The sequence below is a fragment of the Macaca thibetana genome, chromosome 6 (genome assembly GCF_024542745.1).
Source record: "Macaca thibetana thibetana isolate TM-01 chromosome 6, ASM2454274v1, whole genome shotgun sequence".
Lineage (NCBI taxonomy): Eukaryota > Metazoa > Chordata > Mammalia > Primates > Cercopithecidae > Macaca > Macaca thibetana.
This window is the reverse complement of record NC_065583.1, coordinates 102,851,653-102,867,879: the sequence shown is the minus strand read 5'-3', so window position 1 is coordinate 102,867,879 and position 16,227 is coordinate 102,851,653. Positions and strand designations below refer to the sequence as shown.

At 45.9% G+C, this 16,227-nt stretch overlaps 1 protein-coding gene across 3 annotated transcripts in view; it reads right to left on the bottom strand.

Moving 5' to 3' along the window:
- LHFPL2 (LHFPL tetraspan subfamily member 2) overlaps window positions 1-16,227 on the bottom strand; it is a 163,159-nt gene that overhangs the window by 133,998 nt on the left and 12,934 nt on the right. The window contains exon 2 of one of the 3 annotated variants that reach the window (XM_050795737.1): window positions 13,149-13,253. The exons of 1 other annotated variant lie outside the window; for it this stretch is intronic. The gene's annotated coding sequence lies outside the window, so the exon portion shown is untranslated. Of the gene's footprint in view, window positions 1-13,148; window positions 15,266-16,227 lie in introns of those variants that run through there. One more of the 3 variants, XM_050795738.1, reaches the window with a different exon arrangement.

Below are 16,227 nucleotides of genomic sequence, written 5' to 3'. Positions count from 1 at the left end.
ACAAGGCCAAGATTTGTGTCAATAGGCCAATCACTTTTCTTTCTTTTTTATTTTATTTTTTTTTACGACGCAAGGTCTGGCTCTGTCACCCAGGCTGGAGTGCAGTGGCGCAATCTCAGCTTACCACAACCTCTGCCTCCTGGGCTCAAACGACCCTCCCACCTCAGTCTCCCAAGTAGCTGGGACTAGAAGTGTGTGCCACCACACCTGGCTAGTTTTTGTATTTTTTTGGTATTAATGGGGTTTCTCCATGTTGCCCAGGCTGGTCTAAAACTCCAGGTCTCAAGGAATTCATTCACCTTGGCCTCCCAAAGTGCTGGGATTACAGGAGTGAGCCACAGTGCTGGCCCCAATCACTTTTCTTTATAGGGCTTTGGCCTTTAGAAATTTCTAGAAGATATTTCAATGAGGCTGCTCTCCCTTCAGGAGCAAATCTAATGCTTTCATCGTCTCCAACTCACCCTTTAGAGTTTACAGTTGACACTCGCTATGCCTCAGAGTTTTTATTTTTTTAAATGTATTCAATCACAGAAAGGCAACGATGATCTACGAATGATGATCTAAAACAATGATCAACGAGGACCTCAAACAGAGGTCATCTAAGGGAGCAACCGACTGAAAAGCACCTCCCATCAGTCTCACGCCAAGGCAGTGGTTCTCAACCCAGACAATTCTGCCCTCTTCCACGCCTCCAGAGCACATTTATTTGGTAAGGTCTAGAGACACTTTTCATGGCCATGAATGGGGAAGCAAGGTTCTATTGGCATCTACTCAGCAGAGGCCAGGGATGCCGCTAAGCATCCACTGTAGGATGCACAGGACAGGAGAGCACCCACAACACCACATGACCAGCGCAGAACGCTAGGAGCTCCCAGGCTGAGAAACCCTACCCTGGGGCACTTGCTCTAACCGAGCCGACTGCCAAGCAGCTCCACATTATTCTCAACGTGATTTCTCTTTTTGGACCATGTGAGTACAGTTTAATTTTTATGAGTTAAATGCACATATGCCATGGCTCCACTGAAATATCTCATTTTTTAAAAGAGTTCTCCTACTAAAAATCAGAAAACCATCATTCTCGAACTCCTTTTTTTTTTTTTTTTTTTAAAGAGATGGAGTCGATCGAGACCATCCTGGCTGACACGGTGAAACCCCGTCTCTACTAAAAAATACAAAAAACTAGACGGGCGAGGTGGCGGGCGCCTGTAGTCCCAGCTACTGGGGAGGCTGAGGCAGGAGAATTGCGTGAACCCGGGAGGCGGAGCCTGCAGTGAGCTGAGATCCGGCCACTGCACTCCAGCCTGGGCGGCAGAGCGAGACTCCGTCTCAAAAAAAAAAAAAAAAAAAAAAAAAAAAGAGATGGAGTCTCACTCTGTTGCCCAGGCTGGAGTGCAGTGGCTCAATCTCGGCTCACTGCAACCTCCGCCTCCCAGGTAAAACCACCATTCTCATCATGACACCGTCCTTTAACTGAATCCTTATGAGTCACTTTTAATTTAGATGCCCCAATCTCATCAATCATACTAAAAACAAACAAACAGAAAACAAATCTTAAAGGATTCAGTATTCAGTGGCTCCCATATGCTCTGGTCTTTTGTTTCCTTTTTTTTTTTTTTTTTTTTTTTTTTTTTTTTTTTGAGACGGAGTCTCGCTCTGTCGGCCAGACTGGAGTGCAGCGGCGCAATCTCGGCTCACTGCAAGCTCCACCTCCCGGGTTCACGACATTCTCCTGCCTCAGCCTCGGGAGTGGCTGGGACTACAGGCGCCCGCCACCACACCCGGGCAATTTTTTGTATTTTTAGTAGAGATGGGGTTTCACTGTGTTAACCAGGATGGTCTCGATCTCCTGACCTTGTGATCCGCCCGCCTTGGCCTCCCAAAGTACTGGGATTACAGGCGTGAGCCACCACGCCCGGCGGTCTTCTGTTTCTTAAGAAAATGAGCTGAAATGTTTATGCATGGATGCAGGCAAACCCCAAGTTAGAGATTAACAGCCACTCTTTCAGTGCTGTTGTCTGGCAGCGGGAGAACAGGAGCAGCAACGACACAGACAGGGTGTAATCTGACCAAACACACCCTAGACCTCTCTACCCATTCCTAAGTCAGCACAGATGCCTGCCTGCATCTTAGTAAAGTTGCTTTCTTCCTTGCAGTAATACTCTCTCACACACACCCTGCTCTGTTTGTGGCAGTCATACTTTGGTTAACACTTACAAATCAAAAGCTGTCAAGCTACCAGACAGAAAACACCATTTAGAAACTGTTATGTTCACCTTTGGAAAACTCCTGATAGTCATTTTTATTGGGTCTCTTCCACCACAAATTTGTAAAGCTATTTCCCATTTCTAAACATTAATTGCTATTTTCCTCTTAAAACGTGGTTTCAATGACACCAATACATGGCACATAAAACCACAATTCCCTCAGTGAAACAAATTACTACATTGCTGGGTTGGTGCAAACTGCAGTGCAGAACTATTAGCAGGCCAGGCCTGTTAATGTTGTGTGATACGCTGCTATTCTCTCAGGACAAACATAAATACGTTTTACACAATTTTTTGGCTTTGCCTTCCCCTTTTCCACTAAGATGTTGGTCTAGGAAGTAGAATCTAACTGCCTCACAAAGCAGCTGGCCACCAAGAATGGCCCTCACTGGTTAGTGTGTCTCCCAAGAAACACATACTCTCTAAGAAATCCGACCACAGGGCTCATTTAATTTTTTAAATAACTATTAATTTTAACTCATCTCAAAATACACACTCTAGAAATTCCTTGATTCTGAAAGCATAGGAAGCCCTGGTAAATGCCAGTTTCCAGCACCTGTCTGCTATGGGGAAGAGTAAACATGACACAGGAGCTCAGACACTCAGGAGCAGGCTTCAAAAGCGACTGGGTGGCATCACTCCAGCACGTACATGCACTACATGCCTAAAACAACATCAGCTACCTAAATGCTCTGAGTACCTCAGCTGAGGGGCAACAATTAGGGAGAAACTTTCAGAAGGCACTGGATTACTCAAAGCAGACTTCCTTATTACAATAGCAGCGACAATGAGTACTTACTAAATTCCAGGTATGCCTTACATAGGTTCCCTCATTTAATCCTCCTAACAATTTTATGAAGTAGGCATGATTATCCCCATCTTACAGATGAGAAGACTAAGCCCTGGAGAGAAGAGTAATTTGCCTGAGGTCATAGAGCCTGGGAATGGGGAGCAGGGCCTGGACCCTGAGCCTGCCTGACTCTTAAGGCTGGGTCTTCCCACCACACACCACACATTCTGCCCAGAGTTCAGTCCTTCCTCACTGTGGCAAAATGCAGCTGGGAGGGGCTATCTCCCAAGCATTCTCTTCCTCCAAGGAACCTGACAAGTCTCTCTAATGTTTCTAAACTGGTAAAACATTTAAAGGGACTGCATTATCACCAAACAAAATCTAACCCTGTGTATTTAATCATTAACAATTTTAGGCTACAGAAAATGCATGCTCTTTAGATTCAGGGTGAGCTGGGCTGCTTGTGAGGTACAACTGGGATCCAGAAACGACCAGAAGACATGAACTAAGACACCATTGAGGCCTGCCTAGCTGCAGGAAGAAATTGGAGACCCTTACGGGGGAGTCAGGCTTTGTAAAGAAGGGGATGAAACTTGGGTGATGATCAGGGATCATATCCAGGCTGTGATAAAAGAGCGTGTATAATAGGCGAGGAAATCATCTAGAGGAAAATAGAGAAGATACAAATGGAAGAAAAGATGGGACACATCAAGACTTCTCTGACTTGCATTGTAAAAATGGAAGCAAATTCTTACAAAATAACCACAAACTTTGATTCTCATACTTCCACTCCATATAAAACTGTACTTAAGTGATTTAGATCTCATTCAGGGAGTCATTAATAAATGCATGTATACTATTTGACTTTGCAGGGAGAAAACCACGAATACGAACCAATCTTGTTGCTTATTAACATTAATTTTTACAGCAGACTGGAATCTTAAGAACACAGAACTCCATCACGTTAACATTCATTTTTAGAGCAAGTTGAAACCCCATGAATATAGAATTCCATCATGTTTCAGCATTTCATTTTGTAAACATGAACACTATTGTATAAATCTCCATTACCTCTCTTTCTGCCACTGTGGTTATAGACCCCCACAGATTGCTTTAAAAAGAGAAAGAGAAAGAAAGAGAGAGAGAGAGAACTATTGCATTGAAACTATGTCACATGCAGTAAGTATAGAAGTAAGCAAAAGGTGTGCCTTCATCCACAGGCAATGCTGAAACTCTTTTGCACTAAAGAGTGTGCATTCTAAAATACCCTCCATAAAAGCTTAAGGCTCATAGCTGGGGAAGGTGGGCACTCCCACCTCACTTTTGTTTATACTTTCAAGAATCCTGAAGAGAATAATCAAGTTTTCCCCACATGTAAATGAATGAATGAAACTAGATTTTCCAAGTAAGCCACTTTTTTATAACACATATGTATTCTTAATTTGTTTCTAATTTGCATGACTTTGCACACAGTATATTTTGGGTTCAAGTAAACATTTACCATTTGCTCCAAAGCACTACACTAGCACCACACAATAGGACAAGCTCATAGATAACGACATCAGTGCCAAAGAACAGCCCCCATGAGAAGTTCAAACACCAGACTATAAGGACACTACCACAAAATCACTTCCTAAAGGCCTGGTTTTCCCCAGAATAACAAAGTAACGATTAATGCCACTGTGCAACATGAAATACACTCTTTTCATTCAAGCTCTAATAGCCTAGACAACAGTCATTCTTCTTGCTGCTTTGGCGACCGGCTCAACCCACCTCTGGCTTTTAGAGAGCCTGCCAGCTTTAGATCAGTATGTCCTGTGATCTTCAATACAGAACAGAAGCCACAACCCAACTGATTCTGTAGTCATCAATCAGGGTTTGACTCCAGCTTGTCTTCTGACCCACCGGGAGATCGGCTGTCTGCTACACATCCCCTGGAGAGAAGTGAGACGGGTTGTACAAAGCAGGCACCAGCAGAAGTCAGGGGAACCAGTGAAAGGGATTTTCCAGCCGGGCACAGTGGCTCACGCCTGTAATCCCAGCACTTTGGGAGGCCGAGGCGGGCGGATCACGAGGTCAGGAGATCGAGACCATCCTGGCTAACATGGTGAAACAGAGCGAGACCCCGTCTCAAAAAAAAAAAAAAAAAGAAAGAAAGGGATTTTCCAGGAGGAACTGTGTTCTCTGTCGCAGAGGAGGCACACGAATTCCACCCAAAAATGGTCAGCTGTCAAGGATTCCAGAGGAAGCACTCTCTCCCCTAGATATCAGGTCAAGTGGTAAAGCCTGAAGGTCAATTTCAAGAGACACATCCCCAGCCAGGCTGGGAGGAGGGCCCAGAGTGGGCAGATGAAACCTACGAAGCAGCAAGCCAATAAAGTCTCAGCAGATCAGAGTTTGCGAATTTAAATAACATTTCTTGATTTTACAAATTCCCTTTGACAACTTTTAATCTTGAATTAATCTCCTATAACTATTCTAAATTTTAAAACTCCCTTGTAATTGTAAACCTCTTCTTGTTTGTGAATTAACCAAGAAGTTAAAAAAAGAGATAAACAAACAGCAATGCTTTGAGTTAACAGCCTAGAAGTAGCTGTGTGGCTTACCACCCTGGTTTTCCTTTTTTTTTTTTTCTTTTTGAGATGGAGTCTCACTCTTGTCACCCAGGCTGGAGTACAGTGGCACGATCTCGGCTCACTGCAACCTCCGTCTCCCAGGTTCAAGCAATTCTCCTGCCTCAGCCTCCCAGGTAGCTGGGACTACAGGCGCCCACCACCACACCCAGCTAATTCTTGTATTTTTAGTAGAGACGCGGTTTCACCATGCTGGCCAGGACCACCCTGGTTTTCTAAGTGCAGCCCCCTGTAAGACCTGGTTTCCTTGGTTGGGGCCCATGGCAACAGAGTTGCAATTCTCCAAATGGAGTTGGACAGTGGCAGAGACCCTATGTGCAGGACTTCATCCTACTCCTGTTGCTACAGTGATCAAACATGACCTGCCAGTCACACCTGCAGCATTCTACACATACACACCACTCTACAAACAGAGGGTAAGTCTGATGAGCTCCAAGTCACACATCCCTCTGAAAAGGAGGGGACTGGGCTGCAAAAGGTGGGGAGGCTCCTAGCTGCCGGTAAGGAAAGGGGCAACTTCAAGCCTATTTTTTCCACAGTCATCTTGATTCTTCCGGGGAAGCTGAGCTATTGGGGCCATTGTCCAGCTTCAGAGGGTACCACTCACACAGAATCCAATGTGAAAGGAGCCCCATCTGCTGAGCAAAGTGGCAGTCCTGCCTCCTACCCACCCCCAAACCTGAGCAAGCCTGTCTTCACCACCAACTTTAAGAAGCCAGTTTGATTCTGCTACATCTCCACTTTCTAACCTATATATAATCTCAAGATAGCCTCAACTACATACAAGTTATCTGGCACCACGTCTACACAGACTTTTCTGCCTACAAATATCTCAGAGACAGTACTGGATTAGGAGTCGGAAGTCATATCTTCATTTCTGTCATTCATTCACCAAACAAATGCATGTTAAGCACCTAATACAACGCAGGCACCAAAGGTATGAAGGTGAACAAACCAGACAGACAAGGGCCCCTGACCTCACAGGGCTTTAGCCAAGTTATTCAGTGTCCTAAACTGAAATTAAGGGGCTTAGACAAGAAGATCTGTGAAGTCCCTCCCAGCTTTCCTATTCTCCACTCTCTGCATTGGCTCCAAGAGGGGACTGAAGCATTCTGGAATGTTCTGCCTCCCTGAACAGATGCTATTTTAACTCCACATACATATAGCTCAGGTTGCGGCCATGTGACTTCTCTCCATTCTGCCAACCATAAACTACACATTTTCATCCCACAGTTATTAAACTAACCAGTGCCCTAGTCCAGAAGGCCCACTGGCATGCACATCTCAGGCTCCATGGCACAGGGACTCTCATAGCCCCATTCCTTCCAACGAGGAAATCTGGTTCCCTCAGATCCAAACTAAAGAAAAACAGGAGCAGGGCTGCCAAGCCTTCCTCACATACTGCCTGGGTTTGTTTATTTCTTCTTCATCAACTCACATCATTTCTGACACTGCACTTCAACATCCTGAACACAGCCAGGGAAAAAAGCCTTTAAGAGGCACTGAAGTGCGGCCAACTTCTGATTAGCCACAGTCCTGAAGGAAAGGAGCAGCACGTGGCCAAAGCAAGAGGACTCTTGCATCCGCGTAGAGAGCGTCGAAGATTCGTGTACAGGATACGGAGAAGCCTTAGGGGATCAAGTGCACATTCCTCCCTCTCCACACCCCACCCCCAGCAATTCCCGTCAGACATTTCAGGAGAACCCCTGGCTGGAGTCTTGCCTTCTGGGAGTTCCTGAGGGCACTGCATCCACCAGAAAGGGAGGTGTCCGCAGTCTCCTTCATCAACTGGCAGGGGAAAATACCTGTATTGTATAAGCACGATACAAAAGTAAGCTATGATTAAATGTACTTAACAGTGGATAAGAGTCTTCACAAGCACATCTCAAGAGAAGTTTTCCTTTTTCTTCAGAGCTAAGTTGAAATATAGTAAGTAGGCCTGGCGCGGTGGTTCACACCTGTAATCCCAGCACTTTGGGAGGCCAAGGCGGAAAGATCACCCGAGGTCAGGAGTTCAAGACCAGCCTGGCCAACATGGTGAAACCCCATCTCTACTAAAAATACAAAAATTGGCCAGGTATGGTGGTGCACGCCTGCAATCCCAGCGACTCAGGTGGCCAAGGCAGGAGAACTGCTTGAACCCGGGAGGCAGAAGTTGCAGTGAGCCGAGACCGCAACACTGCACTCCAGCCTGGGCAGCAAGAGCAAAACTCCGTCTCAAAAAAACAAAACAACAACAAAAAACAAATATAGTAAGCAGAAATGTATGGAGTAGAGAGGAAGACGCTGAGGACAAGAAAGCCATCAGACATGAGACAGTAAGGGTGTGAATGAAGACGGACATGGGAAAAGCTGGGCCCCAGAAATAAACCAGCAAGACTCCTGAGGAGGCAGTGGATGCCTTGTGCTTTCGGATGATATGCACAGGCCCTGAAGTTAACCAGCATCTGCCTAAGGCTGTGTCAGACACTCCAAAAGCCCTTCCCACCCTCCCGTCTCCAGCCTCCCTCACTTTCCCTGTCTCCCCTGGTCACTCTGCTTCCCTCCCCACAGAAAGAAACCAAGCTGCTTTTGGGGAATGGTGCCAGCTGGTGGCTAGCACAAAGAACTGTTTCTCACCACTACTTCTCTCTCCTTTCTCTTGAAGAAACCTTTATTGCTCTCCTCCTCATCCTTTTCCCTGTTTCTACTAATTTTGATCACAGAAAGCTTAATTTCAAAGTTAGAAGTCCAGGGATAGAATCCAGATTACCCACTTCCCTACAAGGAGACCTCGGGCAAGTCACAGGACCTCTCTTTGCCTCACTCCCTCTCTGCAAACATGAACAGAAATACCTGCCTACTCAGCAGGGCATTTATGAAGCCCCAAATAGGTACTACCACTCTGAACAGAACTGCATTCATCTGACAGAAGGCACAGCTGTGACTCTCTGCTAACTCTCTACCACGTGGTTTGACACTCGAATAATGCTCAGCTCAAAGGAATTTGTCTGATGACCACTATGCTCCAAATAAATCAAGTCAACAGCAGAGGTCCCACAAGCCTTCCTCAGAAGTAAAAGACAAAGTCCCAACTCTGCAGGAGCTCATTTCTCTGGTGGATTTCTTCATTTTCAGATGGAATGCCATGTTCCTGAGTAGCTGGCCAAGTCCTACATCAGAACTTGTAGCCACTAACCTCTCACTGTGGCAGGAGATACCATCTGTTCCTGACCACAGTGCCCTGAAGGGTTACTGTGCCTCCCGGCCCCTCCCTTGGCACACTGGAAATCGAGCTCTCGTTTTACCAGGAGAGACATGGACAGGCCCTGTGTGGCTCTGCTGATCCCAAAATGCCATCTTGCTGTGATAAAGATCTCAAAAGGGCTAATGAAATTATCTCCTCTGCCTTTTATTCCTCAGTAACAACCACAAAATTAGATAAAATGACCCCCTGCTCCTCTAATTTAAGGCCTACTTTATTACCTTCAACCCCAATTCTCTCTCTTTTAAACGGATATGAGACCCTGAAGGCCCACAGGCCAATGGGATTAGTAATTGCCGGCTTCTTCCTCCTGGCCTGTTCTCCAGAGAGAATGTCTCCTTCCCCCAGGGTGGGGTCACAATCAGTTCAATCTTCATGCTTCAGAGACATCCCCTTTGAACAAGATCAGATGTTTCCCCACCCCTCCCTGGTGCTCCGCTCAAAGGAGCAGCAGCCCCTTCTCACTCAGAGTATTGGCATCAACTCAGCCAGAAAGGCAATGGCAAAAAGGAGGAGGTCAGCATGGTTAATTGTCCACCCGCCTAAAACACAGGCCCACTCAAACCAGCACCTTGGGAGGGCTGGTCACCCCCGTAAAATGTTAAGTGCACTTTGAACCCAGGAACAAGGAGAATGAGAACTATTTTCCCCAGCCTGCTGGGCTGCAAGGAGAGCTTCAGCTGTTTGTTTTCTTTTTCAGATTGTGGCCATAAAGGGAAGAAGGACTTCTCTGCAGTCATGTCAAGCAAGCAGATGAAATGCAGGCGAGGTGAGCCCTGAAGCTTGGCCATTAGAAAATAAAGTCAGGAAAGATAAGCATCAATAGAAGAGGTCTGAAGGGAGCCAACCAAGTCTTCCCCAGATTTGAAGAAGAAACCTGAGAAAACAGGATTTTAGAAGTCTTAGACATTGCTCGATATAAGAATGATCCATAGGGAAAAGGAATCATATAGAATGCAGGATGTTTACTCTTTAACATTAAAAAAGATGGAAGACGACTTTTTTTCAGTCTTTTGCCTATTTGAAAATGTTACTCCTATTAACTACTCATCCAAAGGACTTCCTTCTAAAACAGGTCCATAGTGTCAAAAAGACACTAAGGAACAGGAAACAGACATTTCTTAACTGAAAGCGGACATGATAGTGATAAAACAATACCTCCAATCTTTCTGTGAGGGAAAAAGTCTAAGATATTCCATTTAAAATCAACTTTTCCTGGAAACAAGTACCTGTACGTTTTCTTGAAATCAACAACAAAACCCCTACAGTAGATAAGACAAACTAGTCAATCAATCACAGCTGACAAGCTACGTGGTTCAAGTAAAAGGTGGTTCCTAAATTATGCATTGATTGTGCTCTGGAAATGGAATGGAGCAAACTCTTCCCAGAGATGTCAATATATGCGTGTAGCTTTGCAATGAAACTTGAAAGGCTGTTTTAGAGACTTTGCTTCCTCTTTAAGGAACTACAGCTGAAGATAAAGATTTTGCCTGAAAAAAAAAAAATTAACAAAGGCTGAGAGAGGATGTACCATGTATTAATCTTTGTACTAATACCTGGTTCCCAGACATTTCAGCAATAAAGGAAATTGTGAGGCAGAGCCGAGTATGCTAATTGCACTGGAGTCCCAGATCAGGAGACAAGCTGCTGTGTCTGCTAGTTGCCTTTGCTCTGATTTCTCCCAAATGTCAACCCTTGACACAAGGGGCCCATGTTGGACAGTGTCTTTGGATCAAGTCCAATGTACAAAAGCAGCTGTATTAAAAATACACACACACCCTGACATACAAATTCAACTGATAAGGCACTAGCAGTCCCATCTTCAGAAATAGTAAACATTTCACCGAATGAAAACACAGGACCTTATTAACAAGTCCAAAACACATATGACAAGTTCAGAAGCTTTAAGGAGATTCAGGAACTAAACCACTTCTTGGACTACTTGGGGTAGTCAAGATTCAACTAACGACCTCTGTGAAGTGAGCCTGAACACACACCTGGTGAGCCCCTCCGTGGAGCCGGGCAGCTCAATAACTTGAGGGTTTGACCTACTCCATCATGGTTGCTGCTTTTCCTAACATGATTAGAACTGCATTGTAAAACAAGAGGGGCTCTGAGGATCAGATATCTCCTGGAAGCTTGGTAAACTGCAGCTCATTATGAAGTGGCCAGCAGGGGCACTCTCCCTGCGTGGGGCAGTGTGGAGACCAGACTCCTAGCAAATGCCCTGCAGCAGCCTCTTCAGGGATGGTGTGACACAAACATTCAGTAACATCTCAAGTTCCAAAGACTGCTAAAACCCATGCATATTTTAACATCTGGGCTTTTTCATTTCATGTATTTTCTTAGCTTATTTTTCAAGTATGATAGACAAACTGATTCCATGGAGACTAGACATTCTCGGGCAAAGCTGAAATCCTCCTTCTATCCAAGCCCTGGGAAACTTGAAGACCATGAAGAGGGTCAGCTGGGAGTCAAGGTTCCTTTACTGCCTTGTCTGTCATTCAGTTCTCCTTCAGGAAGCTGTACAGCTGGGTCTCAGCACCACATAGAAGAAACCATGGGGAAGTGACTATTTTCACATGGCACTTACTGTCCAGGAACCTCTACTAGGTTGTGGAAAGCACATGCAGAAAGCAGAAGACAATTTCTTTTGCTTTAGTGCTGCAAACACCCAGGATGGCAACTGGAAGGCTGAACAATGTGTAGTGTTAACGCAGAAGCAGAATAAGGCTGGGGCAAAACCTCAAGACCACATTCTCCTAGTGGCAGTAGTCTTTGGCTAGATTTAAGTGCCACCCCAGGCATCAGAGAATTCAGCCACCCAGCAGCTCCTGAAAGTACTCAACTCTCATTCTGGCTCCAACATTCAGGAGATCCACTGCCCTGAGGATTTCTACTCCCAACCCACAGGATAATGCAAGATCAACTCAAGCCAATCTGCATACCTCTCAAAGCATCCAACTTTCTAAGAAGAGTAGGGAAGACTCAAGTGCACTGATTTAAAAGTGTCATATCAAAATTATTTAAACCTAAACTGTGCTTTAAAACAAATGCCTAAGTCACTGAGACATATTTTTATCTCCTTCAGGCTGCCCCTTGGGCAAGTCTACTGTTTGTTCCCTACTGCATTTACATTTAGATAATGTTCAATCCTATGGTGGTCTGTATGCCAACGGCAGGGCTGCCTGGGGGCTTCCAGGGTCTAGTTGACAACTCTGTCTCTCCAAGGTCAGCCAAGGAGTCTGGCTGCTCATGGCCACAGGTGGCCATTTAGAGCATTATGGCTCCATGACCTAGCATAACCTATGCTACTTGGGACGAACATTCTTCCATTTATTGAAAATATGTTCCATGCCAGAAACCATGCTAGGTGGGAGATGGTACCAAAAGGAACTCACAGACAAGAGGAAAAAGATGAGCACAAACAAGTAAGTAAAGCTCACCACGACAAGTTCAACGTGTTGTGTGAGCACAGAGAAGTGGCCATTCATTTTGCTGGGAAGCAGAAAAAGGTTACACTCTGAAAAGCCTCTCATTCAGAGAGTTGATAAACAGGTGAAATTTGGGGCCAGGTGTGGTGGGTTATGCCTGTAATCCCAGCACTTTGGGAGGCCAAGGCAGGCAGATCACTTGAGGTCAGGAGTTCAAGACCAGCTTGGCCAATATGGCGAAACCTTGTCTCTACTAAAAATACAAAAATTAGCCGTGTGTGGTGGCATGTGCCTGTAGTCCCAGCTACTTGGGAGGCTGAGGCAGGAGAATGGCTTGATTCCAGGAAGGGGAGTTTGCAATGAGCCAAGATCATGCCACTGCACTCCAGCCTGGCCTACAGAACAAGACTCCATCTCAAAAAAAAAAAAAAAAAAAAAAAAAAAAAGAAAGAAAGAAAGAAAAACAGAAAAGAAAAAGAAAAAAAGAAATTTGGGCTGAATCTTAAAGGAGGAAAAGGAATTCTAAAGCACGGACCTAAACAGAAAAGAAAAGGGTGTTGAAACAAAGGAAAGAGGGCTGAGTAATGAGAAAACCAGCCATGCCCACGAGCAAGCCAGCCAGGTAAACATCTTTACCAGGCCACTCACAACACCCACAGGGACCAATTTACACCTTTCTTAGAGAAGCCGCTGCCCCACATTTAAGGATTTTCTTTCTGTTGAATGAGAACATTGGGTGGTTATCAGAGTGCATTGTCATATCTATAGTATAGGGACACCCACCTGGCTGTGAGCAGACCCAGGTCCCTCACTTGCATGAGGTGCTTCCTAACAAAATGCAGAAACCATAGGCCAGCTGTCAACTCAAGAGTCTGCTTCCCAACTCACCTGAAAAACAATTGGAAAAAGTCATTTTTATTATTAACGGGAGTAGCCAGTCTTTTGATGGTTCCAGCAGAAATCCGCAGCCTATGGCTAAGCTCTTTGGTCTCAGAGCAGAAAACAAGGCTAGTGTTACCTGGCCGAGGGGCTGGATCAAACAGACCTAGGTGACAATACTGGTTTCACAACTCAGTGGCAGGGTAACTGCAGCCAGGTAGTTAACCTACCTGTGCTTCAGTTTCCTCCCCTGCAGTACCTATCTCAGAATGATTAGGAAGGTCTTCTATATGCCAGGCACCTTCTATATGCCTGGAAATGCCTGCATAAATGGGTTTCCTACCCTCAGGGAGCTTACAGTCCACAAAGAGAAATAAATAGGTTGCATTCACGACTTTGAGCAGCTGATAGGAGCTGAAGGGAGGAAAATACAAGGGGACATGGGAGCCTTTGCAGAGGCACCAGCTGATTTCCAAGGCATCAAAGGAAGCTCCCCAGAACAAGGGAGGGCTAAAATGAGGAGGTGGCCAAACTAAAGAGCATGCCAGGCAAAAGGAACAGTAAAATGGAGAGTCCTGGAAGCGAGAACACAGTTCTTAAAAGAAAGAAGTTGGTGCCCACTGAAGCATTTCAGATCACAAAAAGCCTTCTTGCAGCTGCTTTAGGAGAGTTTGGACTTTACCTTAAGGCTAATGCAAGCTCTGACATAGAAGAGGACACTGGGATGGTTCAGATGGCTTTCAGCAACACCAGAGAGGAGAACAAACTGGAAGGAGGCAACAACACCCCATCTTAGCTGCCCCAAATGCCACATCTTGGTGTGTCATGAGAGGACAGAAAGACAATCCTTATGGTCAGAAGTGAAGCTGAGCTCCCCCGAGCATCTCCGGCAAACCACCAGTCGTGAAGCCCAGGTTCCTCCAGCATGAGGTGGTTCCTGCCAGGCAGACAATAGCTCAGCACCACTGCCTCAGGGGCAGAGTCTGCCTGCCTCAACACACCCCTACCAAGTGCCTGAGTGGCACCGTGTGGTGCAGCAGCATCACCTGGGAATGTGTCAGAAACACAAATTCTCCACCATCCCAGTACTAGTGACTCAGAATCTCTGGGGTGGGACCCACATTCAGTGTTTTCACAAGTCCTCTGGGTGACAGTGATGCTTGCTAAGGGCAAGTCCTGGGGGACAGAGTACAGAGCTGGCCCAGCCTACTAACCCAACAGCGACTCTGTGCTCAAGGCCTCACACTCCACAGTGCTTTGAAGCCCATTTCTGTTGTAAAAAATACACAAAGCTGGTTTTTATGCATGGCACCATTCCCAGTCCTGGGGACCAACGGGATAGGGGACTGAGCCACCTTTAAGGTGGGGAGGTGGAGGTGGTAGTGCAGGCAAGGCCCTTCCTCTTCTCCTGGGCCCTCATCTGTTTTAGGACAGGCAAAGCGAACTCGAGCTTTAAGGAAAGAGAACGCATGCTTCTCCTTTTAGACATTTCTCCTCCCACTTAGATACAGAATCTGACCACTCCATAAATGAAACACTGAGGTTGCCCTGGAAGGCTCCATGTGGTTTTATCAGAGGGTCAAGTTTCTTCCTGGAGAGTGAACCAAACTCTGTGGTTACAAAGACACCAAGGCCCAGGAGCCATAAAGTAATTCAGGATTCAGAAGAGCCCAGTTTATCTTCCTCTTTCTTTGAATATCTATCTTCTCCTTACAAAAAAAGAAAAAGATTACCCCTCCCCCACAAAAAAGCATATTTCTGTAAACAGCAGGCAAGTTCTCACATTCTTGTTTATGTTTTTATAGCTCTTACTTTCTTTACAAAAGGGGATGAGGGGCAGGGGTGGAGGCCAAAGCATCAAAATAGCACTCAGGTCATGAAGGGAGATGATGCTCCACTCAGCTCCCAGGGCCTACCCCCAACACCAATGCCACCATGAGGGTGGCTGTGCTGCAGGAACTCACAGGAAGTCATGCGTGGTATGGGGCCAGTGAGGACACTATTCTCAGCGCACCTCAAGTAGTGCTGCAGAAACCCCAACTGCCTCCCCATGTTCAGGCAGCACCCTGTGTTTGTATGCTGCAGCCCTCTGACCTCCCCACCGGCCCCTGTGCCTGTGGTCCCACACCTCCAAAGGCTTTCCATGGCCAAACACACTGCCACACCTGCTAGCCCTCAACGATCACGGTTCTTCCACCCGTCTCTCCGCACTAGACTGCGAGCTTTCTGAGGGGTGTAATAAGCATGTGTTGAATAAATGACTGAATACACAGCCATATGGATTCAACTGGAATAAGAGTTTCAGGCCTGGATTCCATCCCCTCACCGTTTCCAGTCCAAAGAGGCAAAATGATTTGCCCAAGGCCGCAGAGCAAGCTGACGGCACAGGAAGGTCAGGGAGGCAGAACAGATAGTTCTTATCAATTTCTGCCTTTCACAGGCTGTGTTTCCATCTTTCCTGAGTACCATGCCCCCTTGAGGACAAAGATATTTTATGTGTGATAAGAATGGATTCATTTTTTGTATGTTTCATTTCAAGAACATGGAGGAACATCTTATGAATCTTAGAATGTGGGGCACTAACCCCAATCTAGGGACAGAGCAGGGAGGCCAAGGGAAGAAGAGTTGGGAAATGGCTGTGAGCCGTGGAGTGGGTCAGTTCTTCATAGACGTTCCCAGAGTTCTGGTCCCTGGGGAGTGCTTCTGTGTAAGTCCTCTGTCAGTTCTGGTTTACTCCGGCAGCAGAGACAAGAGAATCTCCCAACCCATCCCCACTCTGTTCTGAAAACATATTCCACCACTTACACAAGCTTTGGCTTTGGCAGCAGAATGCCCAAGTTCAGTTTCTTTTTGCCAGCCAGAGGCTGAGAACTCTGCAAATGTAATGATTCTTTACAGATACAAAAGAGAAAGCATGAGCTAATGCACATTATCTAGGTGGCATGCAATCTCAGGAGAGTCAAGCCCTTCTCTTCAAGTCCCC